The sequence below is a fragment of the Erpetoichthys calabaricus genome (genome assembly GCF_900747795.2).
Source record: "Erpetoichthys calabaricus chromosome 1 unlocalized genomic scaffold, fErpCal1.3 SUPER_1_unloc_22, whole genome shotgun sequence".
NCBI classification, from domain to species: domain Eukaryota; kingdom Metazoa; phylum Chordata; class Cladistia; order Polypteriformes; family Polypteridae; genus Erpetoichthys; species Erpetoichthys calabaricus.
In genome coordinates, this window is record NW_026261588.1 from 23,260 (window position 1) to 46,610 (window position 23,351).

The following is a 23,351-nucleotide window of genomic DNA, read 5'->3' on the forward strand; positions in this document are numbered from 1 at the left end:
TATAGAGCGTGTGTTCTGTTCTGTGTATTGTATTGTATTGACCCCCTTCTTTTGCACGTCCAAACTACCTGGAAAGGGGTCTCTCTTTGAACTGCCTTTCCCAAGGTTTCTTCCATTTTTTCCAACAAGGTTTTTGTAGGGAGTTTTTCCTCATCTTCTTAGAGAGTCAAGGCTTGGGGACTGTCAAGAGGCAGTGCCTGTTAAAGCCCATTGTGGCACTTCCTGTGTGATTTTGGGCTATACAAAAATAAACTGTATTGTAAACTGTATTGCATATGGTCATTTGCTACATGACCCTCACCCCAGTTTAGTCTTACATAACTCCAAGCTCGTTTTTTTACATGACCCTCACCCTGGTTTGGTCTGACATTACCAGATGCTCATTTTTTACATGACCATCGCCCCGGATTAGTCTTACATGCCCCCATGCTCGTTTTTTCATGACTCTCAGCCCGGTTTATTCTTACATAATCAGATGCTAGTTTTTTTTTACATGACTCTCATCCCGGTTTGGTCTTACATTAGCAGATACTCATTTTTTACATGACCCTCACCCTAGTTTGGTATTTTGTGACCCCATGCTCATTTTTTAAATGACCCTCACCCCGGTTTGGTCTTACATGATTCCAAGCTCGTTTTTAGCATGACCCTCACCCCAGTTTGGTCTAATATTACCAGATGCTCATTTTTTACATGACCATCACCCCAGAATGGTCTTACATGACCCCAAGCTCTATTTTTACATGACCGTCACTCCGGTTTTGTCTAACATTACCAGATGCTCATTTTTACATGACCCTCTGCCAGATTTGGTCTTACATGACCAGATGCTCAGTTTTACATGACCTTCACCCCGTTTTGGTCTTACATAAGCAGATGCTCAGTTTTTACATGACCCTAACCCCGGTTTTGCCTAACCTTACCAGATCCTCGTTTTTTACATGACCCTCACCCCAGTTTGGTCTTAAATGACCCAAGCTGGTGTTTTACATGGTCCTCATCCTAGTTTGGTCTTACGTAACCACATGCTCGCTTTTTACGTGACCCTCACCCTGGTTTGGTCTTACATGCCCCCATGCTCATTTTTCATGACACTCATCCCGGTTTGTTCTTACATAATCAAATGCTCGTTTTTTACATGACCATCACCCCAGAATGGTCTTACATGACCCCAAGCTCTACTTTTACGTGACCGTCATCCCAGCTTTGTCTAACATTACCAGATGCTCATTATTTACATGACCCTCAGCCAGATTTGGTCTTACATGACCAGATGCTCATTTTTTGCATGACCTTCACCCCGTTTTGGTCTTACATAAGCAGATGCTCATTTTTTACATGACCCCCACCCCAGTTTTGCCTAACATTACCAGATCCTCGTTTTTTACATGACCCAGTTTGGTCTTAAATGACCCAAGCTGGTTTTTTACATGGCCCTCATCCTGGTTTTGTCTTACATAACCAGATGCTCGTTTTTTACATGACCCTCACCCCGGTTGGGTCTTACATGACCCATGCTCATTTTTTCATGACCCTCATCCCGGTTTGGTCTTGCATGACCAGATTCTCATTTTTTACATGACCCTCACCCCGGTTTAGTCTTACATAACCAGATACTCATTTGTTACATGACCCTCACCCCGGTTTGGTCTAACATTACCAGATGCTCGTTTTTAATATGACCCTCACCCAAGTTTGGTCCTACATGACCCCATGCTCATTTTTTACATGACCCTCGCCACGGATTAGTCTTACATGCCCCCATGCTCGTTTTTTCATGACCCTCATCCCGGTTTGTTCTTACATAATCAGATGCTCGTTTTTTTTTACATGACCCTAACCCTAGTTTGGTATTTTGTGACTCCAAGCTCGTTTTTTACATGACCCTCACCCTGGTTTGGTCTAACATTACCAGATGCTCATGTTTTACATGACCCTCACCCAGATTTGGTCTTACATGACCAGATGCTCATTTTTTACATGACCTTCACCCTGTATTGGTCTTAAATGACCCACAGGTCGTTTTTTACATGACCCTCACCCCGGTTTGGTCTTACATAACCAGATGCTCGTTTTTTACATGACCATCACCCCAGAATGGTCTTACATGACCCCAAGCTCTATTTTTACATGACCGTCACTCTGGTTTTGTCTAACATTATCAGATGCTCATTTTTACATGACCCTCAGCCAGATTTGGTCTTACATGACTAGATGCTCATTTTTATATGACCTTCACCCCGTTTTGGTCTTACATAAGCAGATGCTCATTTTTTACATGACCCTCACCCCGGTTTTGCCTAACCTTACCAGATCCTCGTTTTTTACATGACCGTCAACCCGGTTTGTTCTTACATGACCCAAAGCTCTTTTTTTACATGACCATCACCCTGGTTTTGTCTAACATTACCAGATTCCCATATTTTACATGACCCTCGCCCAGATTTTGTCTTACATGACCAGATGCTCATTTTTTACATGACCTTCACCCCGGATTGGTCTTATATGACCCGATGCTCTATTTTTACATGGCCCTCATCCTAGTTTGGTCTTACATAACCAGATGCTCGCTTTTTACATGACCCTCACCCCGGTTTGTTCTTACATGACCATATGATCATTTGTTTCATGACCCTCACCCCAGTTTAGTCTTACATAACCCTATGATCATTTGTTACATGACCCTCACCAGAGTTTGGTCTTATATAACCCAATGCTAATTTTTTACATGACCGTCACCTGGGTTTGGTCTTACATAACCAGATGCTTGTTTTTTACATGACCCTCACCCCGGTTTGGTCTAACATTACCAGATGCTCGTTTTTACCATGACCCTCACCACAGTTTGGTCTTATATGACCCAATGCTAATTTTTTACATGACCCTCACCTGGGTTTGGTCTTACATAAGCAGATGCTTGTTTTTTACATGACCCTCACCCCGGATTGGTCTTACATGATCCCAAGCTGTTTTTTTACATGACCGTCACCCCGGTTTGGTATAACTTTACCAGATGCTCGTTTTTAACATGACAATGACCCAGATTTGCTCTTACATGACCAAATGCTCATTTTTTTCATGAACTTCACCCTGGATTCGTCTTACATGACCCAAAGGTCGTTTTTTACATGACCCTCACCCCGGTTTGGTCTTACATAACCAGATGCTCGTTTTTTATATGATCATCACCCCAGAATGGTCTTACATGACCTCAAGCTCATTTTTTACATGACCCTCACACCGGTTTAGTCTTACATAACCAGATGCTAATTTGTTACATGACCCTCACCCCGGTTTGGTCTAACATTACCAGATGCTCGTTTTTAATATGACCCTCACCCCGGATTAGTCTTACATGCCCCAATGCTCGTTTTATCATGACCCTCATCCCAGTTTGTTCTTACATAATCAGATGCTCGTTTTTTACATGACCATCACCCCAGAATGGTCTTACATGACCCCAAGCTCTACTTTTACGTGACCGTCATCCCAGCTTTGTCTAACATTACCAGATGCTCATTTTTTACATGACCCTCAGCCAGATTTGGTCTTGCATGACCAGATGCTCATTTTTTGCATGACCTTCACCCCGTTTTGGGATTACATAAGCAGATGCTCATTTTTTACATGACCCTCACTCCGGTTTTGCCTAACGTTACCAGATCCTCGTTTTTTACATGACCCAGTTTGGTCTTAAATGACCCAAGCTGGTTTTTTACATGGCCCTCATCCTGGTTTTGTCTTACATAACCAGATGCTCGTTTTTTACATGACCCTCACCCCGGTTTGGTCTTACATGACCCATGCTCATTTTTTCATGACCCTCATCCCGGTTTGGTCTTACATGACCCCAAGCTCGTTTTATACGTGAACCTCACCCTGGTTTGTTCTTACATAACCACATGCTTGTTTCTTACATGACCCTCACCCAAATTTGGTCTTACATGACCAGGTGCTCATTTTTCACATGACCTTTACCCCGTTTTGGTCTTATATAAACAGATGCTCATTTTTTACATGACCCTCACCCCGGTTTGGGCGTGGCCGGGACGGGCTGGAGTCAAGTTTCAGCTTGGGTATAGGCTCAGGGTTAGGAGATCCGAGCGCCGCAGCAGGGTTTGCAAGGGCTGATAGGTGGCCACAGGGTGGTTAGGTAAATGGAGCTGAAAAGGCAATATAGGAGGAGCACGTGCCCGCATAAGGTGTTTTCAGCCTACACAGTCACACATTAAATGTTTTGTACATAGGAAACGGCGAAGGTTTGTGAACCCTGTACTGGGAAAGAACTTTAAACAATTACACTAATGGAGATAAAGTGCCCATTATTTGATTTTGTGATTTAATCAATTAGTGAAGTTTTGGTGCCTGGACTGCGATATGCAAAATCAGTGGTCTAACCAATCAGTGATGCCTCAGGCTGTATGAGCAAAGTGCCAGGACTGCAATATGCAAAATTAGCAGTTTATCCAATCAGTGATGCCTTAGGCTGTGTAAGCAAGGTGCCTTGAATGCAAATCAGTTATGAGAGTCAAGTTTATAAATAAGGGTTGCATCTTTGCCTTCAGTGAGTATGGCCACTGCTTATCCGGTAGCTGCAGGTATCTCCCTTTTTGCAAGCAGAAATAAAAAGAGATAACAAGCTTCCTCATGCCTTTGAGGTATTTGATTTTCTTCATCTTCTCCTTCTTCATTATTATTATTATTTTGTATCCTTAATTATGATTTTTCTTTTAAGTGATGATGGTTGGTAATTTAATCAATGACCAACGAAAGTGGATATTTAAACAATATTTGAAGACACAGAATGTTGAAAATGTTTGACAGAAATGGGCTGAACGATTTCATACACCTCCACCAAGTTGACATACAATTTACAGAATACTCAGTAAATTCCACAAAACTGGGTTCATTTGTAATGCTCCAAAAAATGGTCGACCAGTGAGTGATAACAACCAGGAAATGACTTGTTATTGATTTAGATTTTCAGAATGCCCCAGAAATTCAAAAAAGACCTTCATTTGAGTTGAGCTTTTCCTGTACATCTTTGAGTCGTCTAATGTGATGTTTATGTTTGAAAATGTATCGGCCATGATTGATTCATGGGTTATTAGAGGATGATCCGAATCAATGTTTACAATTCTGTGAAGTGGTTATGAATGAAAAAAAACAAGGCAATAGCATCACTGATAAAATTATATGGTGCAATGAAGCTCAATTTAAACTTTCAGGTGATGTAAATTATGGCACCCTGCTCGGGATTGGTTCCTGCCTTGTGCCCTGTGATGGCTGGGATTGGCTCCAGCTGACCCCCGTGACCCTGTGTTCGGATTCAGCGGGTTGGAAAATGGATGGATGGATGGATGGTGATGTAAATTGCCACAATTGTGTCTGTTATTGCATAGAAAATCCCCATGTAACAAAAGAAGAACAGTTGAATCAGCCGGGGGTTACAGTTTGGTCAGGTCTTATATATAAAGGGGTACTTTTACCTGTTTTTTTTCCATACAACTATTACAAATGACCTGTATCTTAACATGCTGAGGGACACTATTTTACCACAATTACAGAGACAGCATGATAATGAAGACTTTTTCTTTCAACAAAACTGATCTCCTCCTCACTATGCAGTGAAAGTCTCCTGCAGACACAATACACTTGACCAGGGACTACAGATTCTGATTTCACCCAGGACTCACTGCTACTGTGCTACACTTCACCTATTAAAAAACGTCCCCTCTGTTCTCTGTAACCCCAGACGGCAAGACGAGGCAAATATTAATGTAAGCAAGGGGAGCAGGCAATAAACTTTTTTTCAGTCATTAGAAATTTTAATATTCTTAAATGTTCTTAATGTGCCAAAAAAGCGAAAGCAAATGAAAAGGTAATTGGGTGTGCAAATCAGAGATGCAAATTTGCTATTTGAGGAGCTGTCACAGATGATGCAAGCTGTCACAATTGAATGTGCGATGCTTTTCAGTCTCTTAATGGCTTTGTGGCTCTGTTTGTTCTGTCTTCTATTCCTTCCTGTTTCTTTTCTTTAATTCAGCACATGACAGAATGCTTTCTCTTAAAGCTGATGACTTTTTAAAGCTTGTCAGGACCAAGGTGAGCACTCCTAGCCCCTCTCTGTCTAATGTCATTTTGACAGACCATATCAGTACATGTCCATGAGGAGAGCATGAACAAAGATAACCAATTGTTCAAAAGCACCACTTTTACACATGCGGAAAGTGCAGTAAATGATGATTCCAACTTGACCCTTCCTAAAAAATATAATTGCGCTCTTTAAAGTTTTCATCTTCTAAATTCTACTTGTCTGCAAAAAGTGTCTGTCTGCTCATGTGACTGAAGAGAAAATCCCCTCTGTGTCAAATGTCCCTCTGTCTGTAGCAGCCACACATTCTCCTTTTATATGAAGACGAGCTGCTCCATGGAAAGACTGCTTACAATTAAAGTATACAGCAATGATAACATAAAAAATGAAATTGTTTATTATTCTTTGGGAAATTTAAAGCACTTGAGTATACAGCAGAATAAAATCCCTTTCCACTCTGTCATGTTTGATCTTTTTATATTTTGTGCTCTCTTTGTGTGTTGCATCAATGCTACCAAGACAAATTCCTCATCCACATTAGTGCACTTGGCCAATAAAGAGAATTCTCTGAAGGGAGACACTTTCAACAACTTCATCAGTGGAGCGGATTGTGTAACCTGCCACTTGTCAGCCTGTGGTTAGGGGAAAGAAAGAGCCGTCAAGGGAACAAATAAAATAAAGCTCAGTGCAAAGTGGAGAAACCTGAGATGAGAACTGACACCAGAGAGCAAAGTCAAGGAATTTAACCACAAAATGACTTCAGCTGTGTGTGTTTATATAATGGCATTTCACTTGAACAGACATCACAATCAGGAAATACGATGAGCTGAATCAAATTTAGGATCTGTGTGGACAGTCACAGCATTGTTTGGGATTAGTGACACAACTTGACACAAAGAACTTTCACATGTGTCAAGTTAACATGCCGAGGTTTATCTAAACACACAGATATAAAGCATCAGGTTAATGATCACTGAAAAAACACTTATGGTCAAATTCTCACTAAAGCATTCATTACAAAGAAATAAAATATCAAAACACATGAATGAGTACACCCCACTGTATTGTGTTGTTATATTTTTAAATGTCTTACTAAGATAAATAAACACTTTCTTTGTATGAAGCAGCAGAAGCCATTGTGCTCTACAAGAACCCAGCAGCCATTTGAGAAATGACAAAGAAAGAAAGCCTGAAGATTTTGTGATGTGCCTCTCAAAAGGAATAAATGTGAACTTACACAATATTTATCTGATCATAAATAACAAGAATAAAAGTCTGAGAGAAACAGCAGGGCTGAAAAGTGAAGAAGTTCAGCACAAGCTGCAGAAACACAAGAGGAGAACTTGACATCAGAGAGAAAAGGAAAGTTAAATGTGACAGTATCCGTGATTATCTGTAATGGCATTTCATGACAATATGTGTCAATATGTCATAATCAAGAAATAAGATGCACTCAATTAGATTTATTAATGTCCAAAATTAGAATGTTCAGTCGATAGTCAAATCATTGTCTGAGATTAATAAAATACAACTAAGAGTTAATTTAAAACATCAACTCCCTAACTTAATAACATTGTTGTGATGATAAATTCTAACATTGGCTTTCCCAATTGAGTAATCTTAGATAACTAGATGTTTCATCATTTCATTGATTTTCTTTTTGTGTCTTCTTCATCCGTTCATTTCCTAACCCCCTTGTTTTAAATAAACGGTCGTGTCAAGTCCGACTCTGTCCTGGCAGCACTGGGCACTGTGTAGTAACCCAGCGTGAGCAGTTTGTGCCAGGACCTGTGTCTTTATTGGGGACTTTAATTTAGTGGAACATTGATTCGATATCTACCAATAATGTCACTGGCTCCTCTCTAAATCTTGCAAGGACTCCAATGAGTCTGAACCTTTCAGTAGTTGTTCATTGAGGAGGGATAATATTCACAGAAAGAACAATTAGGATACCTGCTGTTTTCCATTAAATTCCCAGAATCTGCATCTTGACCTGTCTGGAACCAAAACTGGAGGTAAGACAAGTCTCCCTTCATTACAACACCTCTTCTTTGCTAGTCTGCTTTCAATAAATCTTTAACTGCTACATTTGCACTGACTACCCAGGCTACTGCTATAATGCTCCCCTAAAATGCTTACATTATAATTTAAGGTAATCTCGTGAGTTTTAGTAAGAATTGGGGCTCCCTCCTCCCTATGCCCCGTCACCCTCTGACACTGAACATCACTCTGTAGTCTGGCGCTGGTTGTTTTTGGTGTTTCCTGGGCACGTACTGCAGCAAAGGCCGTGGTATTCTTATGATTTCATTTCCCATGTTCCTTTGGGATTTCTACTACCTGAGCATTGTGTGTGCATGGATATCCATAATAATTTGCACATCGATATCCTCAGACAATTCATCATCCCAGGTCTGGTGCATCACATCTCGATTTCTTTTATGCTAGATTTCCTTAGCATTGCATATTTCACGCTTTCTCATCATATGCTTAGGAATCCCTTTCCTTTGTGGAAGCTTATTCCTCTTCAGATACAGCTGCCCGTTTGTGTTAACATTTGCAGTGCACCATTTATTGGAATTTGTATTTGTAATTCAGTAGCAAATGTCTTATAACAGAGATATAGCAACAACCATCTGTTGGAATGACAAATATTGTCAACCGGACGGACTCACAGATACACAGACACACAGACTCTTGTCCTTTTATTAAGGTGGATAAGCTGATTTCTGTCTGTCCAGCAGTTACTCTCTGTTGGTTGTATTCACTGTTCACGTTTGCAGTGCAGTGTGTCTGTCCCATTGCTCTGTCTATTTGATACACCACTTAGTAGAGGATTCGTACAAGCAGTGTTAATGTTTGTTATACGCCATCTATTGGAATGACAAATGCAATGCATTTTACCACTGAAATGTTTATGAAGTGCCATCTGTTGGAATGACAGAGACATAGCAACTGAATGAACAGAACACACTGAAAGTTTTATTAAGGCGGTCATAATGGGCTGGCCTGCTGTTTTGTGGACAGGAAAAATTTTGTATGGACTGGTGCTGGTCTGTGGACTGACAGTTGGGAAATCTGCTCTACACATCATGGCGCTATATAACCTCACATTCTCTTAGCCGGCTTAATGGTGTGAAGCCACCAGGGTGCGTACAGCTGCCCTAACCCGGACACACACATGCAGGACACAGGTTTAAACTCAGCACCCGGTTTATTTACAGTTTAAAGAGCACAAAACACCAACACCACAACACACCTATACACAGTCCCTTCTTGCCGCCAGTCAATCCACCTCCACTCCTTATCAGGCTTTGTCTTCTTCCTCCCAACTATGGCCATTCAAAGGGGTGAGGTGGTTCCTCTTATTCAGGTCCCGGGATTGTTCGTCAGTATTACCTGGAATCGCTCCAAGGTGCACTGGAGGTCCTCTATAGGGCTCTGCAGCTCCCCCTGACAGCCCCCACGGAACCCAACAGGGCTTCACCAAACTCCAGCTCCTGACATGCCCTGTGGGAATCCATGGTGCCACAGCTGCCCAGAAGGGCTGCCCTCTAGTGTCCCAGGGAAGGAATTGCCACACTGATACCCTTTCCCCTGGTCCTTCCACTTTTTAGGCATACAGGCCAGGTAGTGGCCATTGCCTCCCATCACAATGGCTTCTGAACACTGTCTGGAATTGATAGTGACAAGTCCATTATAACACCCAAGACTTTCTCATACGCAGTAATTTCAAGTTTCAGAACTCCCACTGTATGTTCAGACCTAACCTTTGTACTGCTTGTGGAGACGTGTGAGTGTCTAATGATGGGTGGGCTGCCTGTACATAGCTCGTTTACAATGTGAAGCCTGCTGACCTGCTGTCCCCCAAAATGCATTGCACTATGTGGACTAATGACATAAATATGTGACTAGTGACACTACAAGGTGTTTCACTGACACATGGAGAGACACCTGTGTATCACGTATGAACTTGTGAGGTGAGGACCACTTCACTGTTTGTGATGATGAGGACGAGAATGACCACAACACGACGCACACAAACTCCTGTAAAGTTGTACGTCTGCCATCTCTGAGCAGCTGCTGCTAATTGTTTAATCAAAACTGAACTTGCCGGTTAGAGATGGCGGCCCTCTTGTATTTTTTATTGTATGGTTCATTTTTTCTGTAGAAACATCACTTGCTGTTACTCTAATATAGTATGACTTTAATACAACTGTAATATTAATGTAGAATAATGAGTCTCAGAATTACAGTATAATAGAAGATTGTTTTGGTGAGACTTTGACACCATTTGTATATTTATTAAGAAGTTTAACTGTCCTTAGAGTGAAGATGGCTAACAGAGTAATGATCAGTTAAACAGCAAATGTCATCAAAATAAAAAAGCACATCAGTGAGTGCTGCTGCATTGGAATTCTGAGAGTTTACCTGCCACTGCCACAGAGAAATGCATATTGTGTGTTTGATGATTTAAGAAAAGAAAGACGTCCAGTAAATCAGACAAAGACAATCAGCACAACGTCAGACTGACAGAGAGCAACGGGGGGAATACTGTTTGGAATTTAATGTGAGGGTCCGGAAAAGAGAAAAACACACAGCTGTTACTGTACACTGTATGTGTGTGCGTGTGTGTGTGTGTGTGTGTGTGTGAGGGCCTCTCATGAGCACAGGGTGGTCCAGCACACTCCATGCAGGGTCAGCTCACAGGCGTCAGAGGGGCTCTGAGCAGCACAGGACAAGATGGAGTGTCAGACCACCACTGGGCACAACCTCAGCTCATCTGAACCTGCTGATTTAATGTGCTGCTCGCTGTGATGAGGAAAGAAAGTCAAAGTGACTGAGAACAAAAAAACAAAAACAGCAGACAGAGGGAGAAGAAGGAAACTGCAGAGAGCCAGCAGCTGGACCACTGTGGAGCTGTGAGGAGAGACCACCGCAGCCCTGAGCGGCTCCTGACAAACAAATATAATGAAGACATCTGAGATTTGATGAACTCATTAGTGAGTAAGAACTGAAATGAACAAACAAACATCCTGAGAGAATTTGTGAAGCACACACAGCAGAGAGACGCCTCATGTGAATTACGTCAGCAGAGAGAATATGGCAGTCGCAGGGCCTCAGTGTATAAACATCTCAGTGTGCAGGCAGGATGGCTCAGTCAGGGGACACACATGGAGTGGAACGGACTGAAAGTTGGCCTTTGCTTTCCTCACAGTAATACATCTTGTCGTAAACCGATTTATGAAACTGAAGTTTATGGACTTTATTACACTTTCTCGTGTCTTTTGCTTTTCTCGACAGTCTTTGGAAATCTTCTTGTCATCATTTCTATTTCTCATTTTGTTCAGCTTCACACGCCGACTAATCTTCTGATCCTTTCACTCGCAGCGGCTGATTTCTTAGTGGGTTTCTTTGTGATGCCCTTTTCTTTGGTTCTCCTGCTTGAAACTTGCTGGTATTTTGGAGTTCTTTATTGTTATTTGTATCAGGCAATTGCAAATTTTCTTAGTTTAGCAGTTGTATATAATGTGGTTTTAATATCCATTGATCGCTACATTGCTGTCTGCCATCCTTTCTCTTACAGCTCAAAAATAACTTTAACTGTCGCAAAGGTCAGCATTGCTGTAGTGTGGCTGTTTGCTCTTTTAATTACAGTCATACTTTTATGTTTTAGTGTTATTGTAACAGAGCGTTGTGACGGAGCTTGTGCAGTATTCACTTCTTATGAAATGTGTATTTTATTTTTACTCCTTTTTTTTTTTATTCCTTATTCACTGATGATTGGTTTTTATATCAGAATATTTATAGTTGCAAGAAGCCATTCAAGAGCCATCAACTGTATGATAGAAAAGAGGAAAACTGTGGAGTTAAGTGACAGTAAAATATCAAAACCTTCTGAAAGAAAAGCCGCAAAAACATTAGGAGTAGTCGTGGGGGCTTTTATTATCTGCTGGCTGCCTGGTAATATATACAATCTGTTTATTGATATTAATAACCCAATCACATATCTCATCAGGAATGTCTTTGTGTTGGTCAGTGAAGTGAACTTTGGAGTTAATCCAATTCTTTATGCTTTTCTTTATTCCTGGTTCAGAAAAGCACTTAAAATAATTTTCATGTTTAAAATATTTAGCCCAGCTTCTTCAGTGCTCAATTTATTGTAAATGTGAAATAAAATAAAAAATGCAAAAGTAATTTTCAGTGCTTAGATATTTTAAATTATTTGTACATTATGCTTGGCTCATTTTTCATATTAGCAGTGCAATACTTAAACATATTTCTTAACAATACAATCATTTCATATTCGCTGTATTGTATTGAAGGCTGTTTATGTTAAAATTGTACTCTATTGGTGTGGAGTGTAAGCTGTTTATGAATATTACTTATTTCACCACAATTATGTTTATAAGACTTCTTATTTGAATATGTAATAAACAGAACTGAAAATGTAGGAGACTCCTGAATATTCATATTCTTGGTCACTTTATTTTTTTTTTACATTGTAAAATGATTGCCCTGCGGTGGGTTGGCGCCCTGCCCGGGGTTTGTTTCCTGCCTTGCGCCCTGTGTTGGCTGGGATTGGCTCCAGCAGACCCTCATGACCTTGTGTTGGGATATAGCAAGTTGGGAAATGAATGACTGACTGAAAATGATTACTGTTATGTATATTATTTTGGGACAGTATTATCTATTTCATCATAAATTGTTAAGTAATGTGCTGCATTTTGCCCAGATTCTGGCAATATGAATATCTTTTCACATCTGGAGTTACAATTTACAGAGACCTTCAGATTTCACATCTCAAAACTCCACAGCAGAACTCAGACGATGGCTGACATTCTGTTCAGCTTTGGTCAGGCTGGTGGGGATTTGTTTAAGAATTAAACCCTACAAAACACTTGTTTATGTATTGTTTTAGGGTTGTGTCAAACTAATGTTTTTATTTTAATTGTGAAGTTAATGTTTCCTATTCCTGCACTTTAATCTGCACTCCTCCTCACTAAGGCAGCAGATGACAGACGAGTGCAGATGGAGCAGTCGGCCTTCACTCCTCACACTGCTGGCTCACTAAATGACACTGAGGTGACTGTGAGGAACTGAAATGGACGACTGAGAAGGTCAAATGAGGTTTAATTTTTATAAAGTTCTTACTTCTTTTTAAAACCAGCTTTAAATGATTTTGAATCGTCTTTATCATCATTACTGGTATTGCATCTAGTAGGGCTGCTGCAGCAAAGTTTAGCAGTTTTTAATGATTCTACAAGGGTGGATGTGAGATTATCTGTTATCATATTGTCATCAGTAAATAATAAAAACTATTGTGATTTATTGTTTAATGAAATTTACCAGCACCCCACTCTTGGTGTCCCATTTAGTCAATCAAACGCAGGCAGGAGAAAAGCGTCAGTCAGTCTTCTTTCTTATCTCCGTCTCTCAGTAGGAGCACAAGCACCTTATTAGCGAGTGTGACAAAGGAGAGGCGCCTGTCTCACTTTGTTTATACTCTTCATTGATTAGATCACAATGCCAAGGGGTTCATCACATAATTAGAAATCCTTTACCCTGATTAGTTTATCCAGTTACTAACAGGACGTCACAAAACATTGAGACCTTAGATGTTCACGCGGCCCACTCGGCTGATTGACCGTCCTGTTAACTCAGGAGTCTGTGACTGTTTAGGTGTTTTTAGAAGTTCACTCCGCACATGACAGGCACGTCCATGTCGTTCTCGGCCCTTTGGGTGACTTTATGTTTCCTTCTGTTCAGGCGGGTCTGTCAACAGGAAACTTAGCCTGAGCAGAACAACAGAGCAAGCAGCACACTTTAAAGATGACTTTTACTTCTTATACCAAGACTTGATTTTTCATTTCTTGCTATAAAGTCACTTAGAATGCCTTTTCTTAATAATTCAAACCTTTATCATAGCGAATATCAAAATAACACCTTCAGCCTTTAAGTATAAGCTCAGCAGAATATGAGACTCAGCACAATCCCAGCAAATCATGAAGCTGAGTTCCTTTAAACAGTGAACCTCCATCATATGCTAGGAGCCCATCGTACCAGGGTTCAAATTCAACTCCTACAATATAACAATCCACAGCACACAATAAAACACATCAATAATCCATGAAGACGTAAAGCCAGCGCTGAAAATCCAAAGGCCGCTGAGCGACTGCCCATTCAATGTGTCCATGCAGAGCCTTCATGGCGGCCTCTCCGTTCTAAAGCAGCCTGATAAATGTCTGCAGTTCTCGTGTTCTCCCTGTGGCCTGTGATGGACGAGCACCCAGTGCTTTGGTGGAGGTTTGGGGATCTGGATTGTCCACTCCATGTCTGCTTCATCCCTTTATGGTGAACCTGAGGAGACAAAATGGTCCTCTGTGGTGATGTGAAAACCAAGAAACTGAAATTTATGTGAAATATCACAGCATATTTTGTAAAATAAAAACAACTATTTTATGAAAAAATTAGTTTATTTATTTATTTGTTCATGTGAGCTATGAGTTCACCAGTAAACGTGACCCATAAATTGTGTTTTAAGGTATTATGGTCTGCACTGTATAAGACAATTCCTGATGGACTTTATGCAGGAGGTATTATGATGTGGTGGTCCACACTTCATATAATCCAAGAGACCACACATGATAGCCATTGTGCTAATCAGCACTCACACCATAAGACTTCTACAAATCAGAATAACGATTCTTGAACAATAATAACTCAGAACTCCAAAGGACTCCTGCAGCTACTAGAATTCAGAAGGACGATAGCTCAGGGCATAAAAGGGACTTCACCCTTGGGACCTTAAATCAGCAGCTTGATGGCCACAAGTGACACCTTGCAGACAGAAGATGGCTGCTGTATGACAGAATTGAGTTGGCCTTCTTTACCACTTGTTTGTGATGGAGGTCAGTGAGAGAAGGCTGCTGCAGACCCCCAGTTTCACTGCTCATTTTAATGTTGTTAGTCACACAGTTTGTGTTCTTTATACTAAGATTAACTAAACAACATCCATCCATCCATCTTCTTTACCCTTTAATACAGAGCAGGTCACAGGGTAGCTGAAGCCAATCCCAGCAAGCACTGAGCACAAGGCAGGAACAATCACCGGATAGGACGCCACTCCATCACAGGGTGAACTCACACACACACACACACGCACACAGTGTACAGTAACACCTGTGTGTTTTTGTCTTTTCCGGACCCTCACATTAAATTCCAAACAGTATTCCCCCCGTTGCTCTCTGTCAGTCTGACGTTGTGCTGATTGTCTTTGTTTGATTTACTGGACGTCTTCCTTTTCTTAAATCATCAGACACACAACATGCATTTCTTTGAGGCAGTGGCAGGCAAACTCTTTGAATACAAATACAGCAGCGCTAAACGATTTGGTTTTCAATTAAGTAGACATTTGCTGTAGAACATTTTCACTCCATTAATGTAACTCAGAGTGCCTTTACACAATATAAAAGAAGAGTTACAAGAGAAAAACAATGCAGCAATTTGCCGGATCAAATCCCCTAAATGCCAAAAGGGACTCCACTGGATCCAGCAAGGAAGGCCATTAAAGAGCTCAGCAATTGCAGGTTGAGTAGTGAGAAAAGCGTTATATAAATGCAAAGAATTATTATTATTATAACTGAATAAATAATATATAAACATAATTGATAAAGAATTTTTTAGGTCCATCAAGATAAGTCTGATCCTACATGCAGATGACCAGAGAGAACAGAAAACAAAACAAAACAGAACACGGTGCCTTCTACCTAACATAAAGTTGCTAAAGTCAATCTTATTGTTTTTAATCTTCATATTAGTCAGTTTGATGCAGTGGGTCTCGTCGACAGTTGGAGTCTCGACTTTCATTCCATCATCACAAGCACAGGACTTTGATCAGGTGGTGGTGGTGACATAAAACGCCACCACAGAGAAAACGGAAAAGAAAACCAAAAAAAGTAGAGATGAATAATGATAGCACATCAAGGAAGTGTATGGTTTTGTAATTCATATGTAATCTATTAGAAATAGAACAGAAATCAGTTAAGAGGAGGGCGAATTCAAAAAGTGAGTTTTTAATGTTTTTTTTAAATGGATCAATGGTGTTAGCCTGGCGTATCTCTGTCAGTAAACTCGTATTCCAAATTTTTGGTGGACAGCAGTAAAAGGCCACCTCACCACTTCTTTAATGCTTAGCTTTCGGTATAATAAGCAAATCAGTGTGACACGATCTGAAGTTACGACTGGGAATGTAATGGGACAGGCTCTCCAAAATTAATCCTAAAATTATATACCAGGGATGGCACGGTGGCGCAGTGGTACTGCTGCTGCCTCGCAGTTAGGAGACCTGTGTTCGCTTCCCGGGTTCTTCCTGTGTGGAGTTTGCATGTTCTCCCCGTGTCTTAGTGGGTTTCCTCCCACAATCCAAAGACATGCAGGTGAGGTGCATTGGCGATCCTAAATTGTCCCTAGTGTGTGCTTGACGTGTGAGTGTGTGCCCTGCGGTGGGCTGGCGCCCTGCCTGGGGTTTGTTTCCTGCCTTGCGCCCTGTGTTGGCTGGGATTGGCTCCAGCAGACCCCCGTGACCCTGTAGTTAGGATATAGCGGGTTGGATGATGGATGGATTGATGGATTATATACCAGTATTAGCAGTATTTTAAAATCGATTCTAAAGGACACAGGTGACCAATGGAATGATACTAAAACTGCTGAGATGTGCCCAGGTTTTCTTTTCTAGTGAAGATTCTTGCTGCTGCATTTTAAACTCGTTTCAACTGGTTGACGTCTTTCTTAGGTACTCCTGTTAGGAGTGCATTACCGCAATCTAGTCGGCTAAAACAAAAGTGTGGATTCATTTTTCAGCACCTCACAATGTTAAAAGAAGTTTTGCAATATTTCTTAAGTGAAAAGACGCAGTCCTAGTAATCTAGTTAATGAGTGATTTCAAGTTTAGATCAGAGTCCATGATCACACCTAAGTTCTGAAGTTCTTGACTTTGAGTGCCAAGGGGTCAGATCCTCACTATTTCTATTTGTTTGAACAACTAAAATTTCAGTTTTTTTCCTTATTTTGGTTGAGAAAATGACATCCATTCAGTAATACTAGGCAGATATTGGATCAGAGGGCACAGAGTCAGGGTCATCGGGGGCTGTAGATAAGTAAATATGTATGCCATCTGCATAGCTGTGGTGGACAACCCTATTGCCTATAAGTAGCATGTGAATTGAAAAAAATAACAGTGGGCCCAGAATAGATCCTTGTGGTAGCCCATATAAAATATCATGGATCCTTCAGCTACAATTACCATACGTAAAAAGACATTTCCTGCGTGTTAAATAAGATTGAATCCAATTTAGGACTTTACCAGAAAAACCCGCATTGGCCAAGATGATTAATACGAATGCGGTGGTCTATGGTGTCGAATTCTGCACTCAAATCTAACAGAATGAGAACAGCTGTGTGCTCAGCGTCAGCATTAACCCTGCAGGTCATGAACTACTTTAAGCAGTGAAGTTTCTGTGCTGTGATTTGGTCTAAAACCTGACTGAAAGTTATCAAGTATGGCGTGTTTATTAAAGTAATTATTCAACTGGAATTGCTTTTTCTGGAATTTGACTTAAAAAGGCAGGTTAGAGAGGGGTCTAAAATTGTTAAAGACAGAGGCATCAAGATTCTTTTTCTTGAGCAGGGTTTCAACTACCGCTGTCTTTACAGAAGACCCCCATATCTAAAGAGGGGCTCACTTTCTCAAGTACAACATCGATGAGCACATCAGAAAACATCTTTTAAAAAGTGTGTTGGGTCTGGCCAAGGGTACAAGTGGAAGGTTATAACTGAGTACTTATTTGATGAAGTTCAGGTAAACCTATTTTAGAGAAGGAGTCTAGTTCACTATTGTGAGCTCATAAGCTCATCTAATGTCATTTATCCATCCATCCATCCATCCATCCATTATCTAACCCGCTATATTCTAATTACAGGGTCACGGGGGTCTGCTGGAGCCAATCCAAGCCAACACGGGGCACAACGCAAGAAACGAACCCCAGGCAGGGTGCCAGCCTGCCTCCACGTTTATTTTGTGATTAAAGAATACTGCAAAAGCATTGCATGTTTTGCTTAAAGTATTCAGGAGGCAATCGGCTGATTGAGTTGAGTTTAGAAGATGACTGAGAGCAGAAAGCAAAGCTCTTGGATTTCCTGCATTTTCATTTATAATTTTAGAAAAATAGGACTGCCTGACTGGATGGACTAGATGCGCCTTCAGTATTTCATAGCGAACTGTTCATTGATTTTTCCTCCATTTACGCTCAGCTTTGTGGGATGTCAGATTTGCAGCTCAGAAAGAAATAAAAATAAACGAATGTTTCTGTACTACATTAGTCTGTTCACCATTATCACTATATGGTGTGATGGACGGCCGGCATTTCAGTCTGGCCAGGACGCCCCTCAACTAAAAGAGAGAGCCTTTTTAGGACACTACATCCCCCAGGACGCTAGATGGCAGCTCCCCTGGACAGAAATGGTTCCTCGGATTCCCGCAGGGCAGCATGGGACATGGAGTCCGGTTCTTCAGCCGTGTTGGGTGCCGCCAGGGGGAGCTCACCAAGAACCCTGGGACTATTATGGTGACGTTAACCCGGAAGTATTTAGGAGTCATGAGGACGGAAACCCGCAGTACTTCCAGGACACCTGAAGAAGGCGTTTGACCCGGAGGTGGAATACTTCCGGGTCAGAGACTTTACAAGGACTATGGGAAACCCCAGCAGATCAAGCCGGAGTTGGGTGGGAGTGTGACGGGGCTGCTGGGAGTTGGAGGATTGTGTTATTGATTATTGATTTGTATTATTATTGGAAGAATTGTGGAGTCTACGGTGTTTTGTGCACTTTATAGAAGAATATTAAAGGAAGTATTCTTGGTGCTTTTAAACGTGTGTCCTGGATGTCTGTCTGGTGGGTTCAAGGGGTGCTATAGAGCGAATTATACCACAATGGACAATAAATGTGCTTAATAAAGAAAAAAATGATTTTTCATAATCTCTCCTAAACATCCATCCATCTATTATCCAACCCACTATATCCTAACTACAGGGTCACGGGGGTCTGCTGGAGCCAATCCCAGCCAACATAGAGCGCAAGGCAAGAAAAAAACCCCGGGTGGGGCACCAGCCCTCGGCATCTCTCCTAAACAGTCTTTTATTATATTTTAGCTGTTTAGTTACACTATTTCATATTAATATTACTCTCAACTTGAAGTTGTATTAACTCAGTACTTTTAACACTAGAATTACCAGAGCCTACGAAAAAACTCGTATATCCGGCCCACCTTAAATCGCTTCTTAAATCCGTTCGCACCTCTCCGCCAGCTTCCTTTGTCCTCTAAATGTGCTGATAAAAGACAAGCTGCCAGCAGCCGGCTATTCCATCCCCCCACCGACTTAGAACGTGAGCGAAGTTTTCCCAGCTCACGCCTTGATTGTTTACCTGGGAGTGAAGTGGAGTTTTACAGTGGAAATGATAGCTCGTTATTTGGAAGACACACATGAAATGCGTATTCCATTTATACAGTAAACTGTGTAAACATATTGTTAAAACAGAAACTTTTTCATATTTTAGTAATAAATGTTACAAAATGTAGTAGGCATAAACTATAGAATATGTAAAGCCCGAGTTCCAAAGATCAAATAAACACTTTCACAAAAGCTTCAAGAATGACCCAACAGCTTCTGTGGCGTAGCGCGCTAAGATTTGCCTCTTAGCCCAGAGCAGCTTTTCCTTGCCTCACAGACCTGAGTTCGATTCCCCGCTGGGGATGAAGTGTTGCTTTTTTCTTTTCTTTTAAACCTCAAACGGACATAAAATTTATACATTGGTATGCACTGTCAGTTACTGAGATCGTTATATTTTCATGTGGGATGCTCCTTTTAAAATATTTTTTTAACAATTGAGACTGCAATTAACAGGAACAACTGTCCTTATAACTTATTTTTAAGATCCATAACACACAGACAGACAGAGCACTGCGTAATAGAGAGACAGACAGGCAGAGAAGTCACTAGATATAGAAATAAACAGGGAAGCCACGTGTACTGAAAGAAAAAAAGATCAACATGTGCGTTGTCCCTGCTGCACTGAATAAACTCAGGCGCTCTAACATCACCCCTCCCCCGATCTTACTTAGAGAGTCACGTTCTAAGTCAGTGGGGGGATGGAATAGCCGGCTGCTGGCAGCTTGTCTTTTATCAGCACATTTAGAGGACAAAGGAAGCTGGCGGAGAGGTGTGAACGGATTTAAGAAGCGATTTAAGGTGGGCCGGATATACAAGTTTTTTCATAGGCTCTGGTAATTCTAGTGTTAAATAATAGCAAATGGTGTTCTTTGCAGAAACTCTGAACTGCATGATAAAGTGTGTGAGAATCGTCATCTCCAATGTACAAGTTAAATTTATATTTTAAAATTACCGGCAGCTACTTGATTATGTCACATATAGAACTCTGTAAGAGTTTGTGTGTGTCATGTCTTTGTCTTTTCATTCCTAATCGATGTAAATTGCCAAGGGTTCCATTCTACAAAAGAGCTCCTTCTTGCTACACAGGTGGCCTATTAATACAAACTTCATGTGAAGCCTCCTTGTCTCTCCTTTATGTCATTAATCCACATAATGCAATTCATGTTGGGGGACAGCAAGTCATCTTGCTGTAGGTTCTGAGCCAGCTCTGTTTGTGTGCCAAGTCTGAACAAAACTGGTCCACTTGGAGGAGAATTGTTTCATGAGGACAGATGAACAGACTGACAGACATGGCTACTGCAGGAGTTGCTGTTCACTTTATATGTGAACACATCTGAAAACAACCAAAGTAGTGAATATACTTGTAAGACTGCACTGCCTTGTTCTGTGTTGCTTTTTGCCTTGTGCTTGTGATTGATACCTCTGTCACACACGTATGATTTGGAGACAACTTGAAGGTTCATCTAGTTGTAATTCCACCCCAAGTCGAGGGCTGGCACTGTTATCTAATGCTTCTCCTCCTCTTTCTACTACAAATCAGATGATGTGATGTAATTTCTAGGTTGCCATCTCCTGGCCCTGTCCCTTCCGGTCTTGCTTCATCTTAAGGGGCAGCGCCTCCATTTTTGTCAGTCATCATTCTGACTCCAGGTTCCAAAAGACCTTCAAACCGTTTTTGCCTTGTTCTTCAGTTCTGACCAGCAAATACAAAAGGTTTGCCTTCAAAGTGCCCCAACACTTTCAGACTGTCCTGTGTTTTCATTACAGTGGTGTAGTCAGCAGGATTCTACTGGAAGCTGTCAGAACCAGTAGACCTGACTAGGCTGGTTGCTGCTCTAACAGAGGAGGTGGAGAGGATACAGGGGACTCTACTGGGGGAGTGCAGAAAACCAAATAAACAACCGTTAAAGATAGATAGATAGATAGATAGATAGATAGATAGATAGATAGATAGATAGATAGATAGATAGATAGATAGATAGATAGATAGATAGATAGATAGATAGATACTTTATTAATCCCAAGGGGAAATTTACATACTCCAGCAGCAGCATACTGATAAAAACAATATTAAATTAAAGAGTGATAACAATGCAGGTATACAGACAGACAATAACTTTATATAATGTTAACGTTTACAAACCCCCCCCCCCCGGTGGAATTGAAGAGTCGCATAGTGTGGGGAAGGAACGATCTCCTCAGTCTGTCAGTGGAGCAGGACGGTTACAGAAGTCTGTCGCTGAAGCTGCTCTTCTGTCTGGCGATGATCCTGTTCAGTGGATGCAGTGGATTCTCCATAATTGACAGGAGTCTGCTCAGCGCCCGTCGCTCTGCCACAGATGTCAAACTGTCCAGCTCCGTGCCTACAATAGAGCCTGCCTTCCTCACCAGTTTGTCCAGGTGTGAGGTGTCCTTCTTCTTAATGCTGCCTCCTCAGCACACCACCGCGTAGAAGAGGGCGCTCGCCACAACCGTCTGATAGAACATCTGCGGTAGTTGTCAGTCAACTTCAGTCTCCCCTTAAACATCACAATTTATTTGAGAAATTCCAGTCTGGTTTCAGCACTGCACAAAGTACAGAAACGGCACTAACAAATGTTGTAAAACACATTCTGATATCCTCAGATGAAGATAATTCCTCTGTCGTAAATAGAACATATAATTGTATGCAGATGATAAGGTACTATATACTGTATATTAGACCCACAAAACTAAACAAGACATGCATAGATGGTCTACCCTCCATCTTGCTTTATTAAGGAGAATTAAAATTGTTAAGAAGCTTCTGCTTCTATTTCAAAACATCCCCATATACATTAACAAGTCTTTTTTAAGAAATTAGATTCAATAATAACCTAATTTATATGGAGTTTAAAAAACCCACGCATTCAAAAGGTGACTCTACAATGACCTAAATCAGATGGTGGCATGGCTCTACCTAATTTTCAATTTTATTACTGGGTGGCAAATATACAAGCTATAAAAACATGGACACAAATAGATGAACATACACAGGCTTGGTCTATATTCCTTGCTTTGTACCCCAATAAGTAAAAGTCATCGCCAATATGCTAACAACCCAATCGTTCTTCATTCACTTCGAATATGGAACCAATGTAGGAAGCACTTCAAGTTAAGAGAATATTTCATCTGTGGCACCTCTACATGATAACCACCTTTTTCCACCTTCTCTAACGTATGCAGTTTTTAATGTCTGGAAAACTAATGGGATTAAATCACTTAGAGATCTGTACATAGACAACGTCTTCACATCCTATGAACAATTACACTCCAAATTTAACTTTCCAGCAACACATTTCTTTCACTCTTTTCAAATTAGAAACTTTGTTAAACAGAACCTGCCCGATTTTCCTCACCTCCCACCTACCTCTATTCCGGAAAAAATATTGATCAGTCTTGAGGACTCAGACAGAATTTCTGTAATATATAAAAAACATTTTAAAGTCCCTCCATTTCAAAGATCCAAGAGCACAATGGGAAGAGGATCTCTCATTCAACATCTCAGAAAAGGAGTGGAAGGTAGCAATGCAGAGAATTCACTCGAGCGCCATATGCACAAAGCATACAATTATTCAACTTAAAATTATATATCGAGCACATCTGTCTCATTTAAAATTGTCAAAATATTTCCAGGGCAAGATCCAACCTGCGAACGTTGCAATCGAGCTCCAGCCTCACTGGGTCACATGTTTTGGGCCTACACCAAATTAACATCATTCTGGACCAAACTC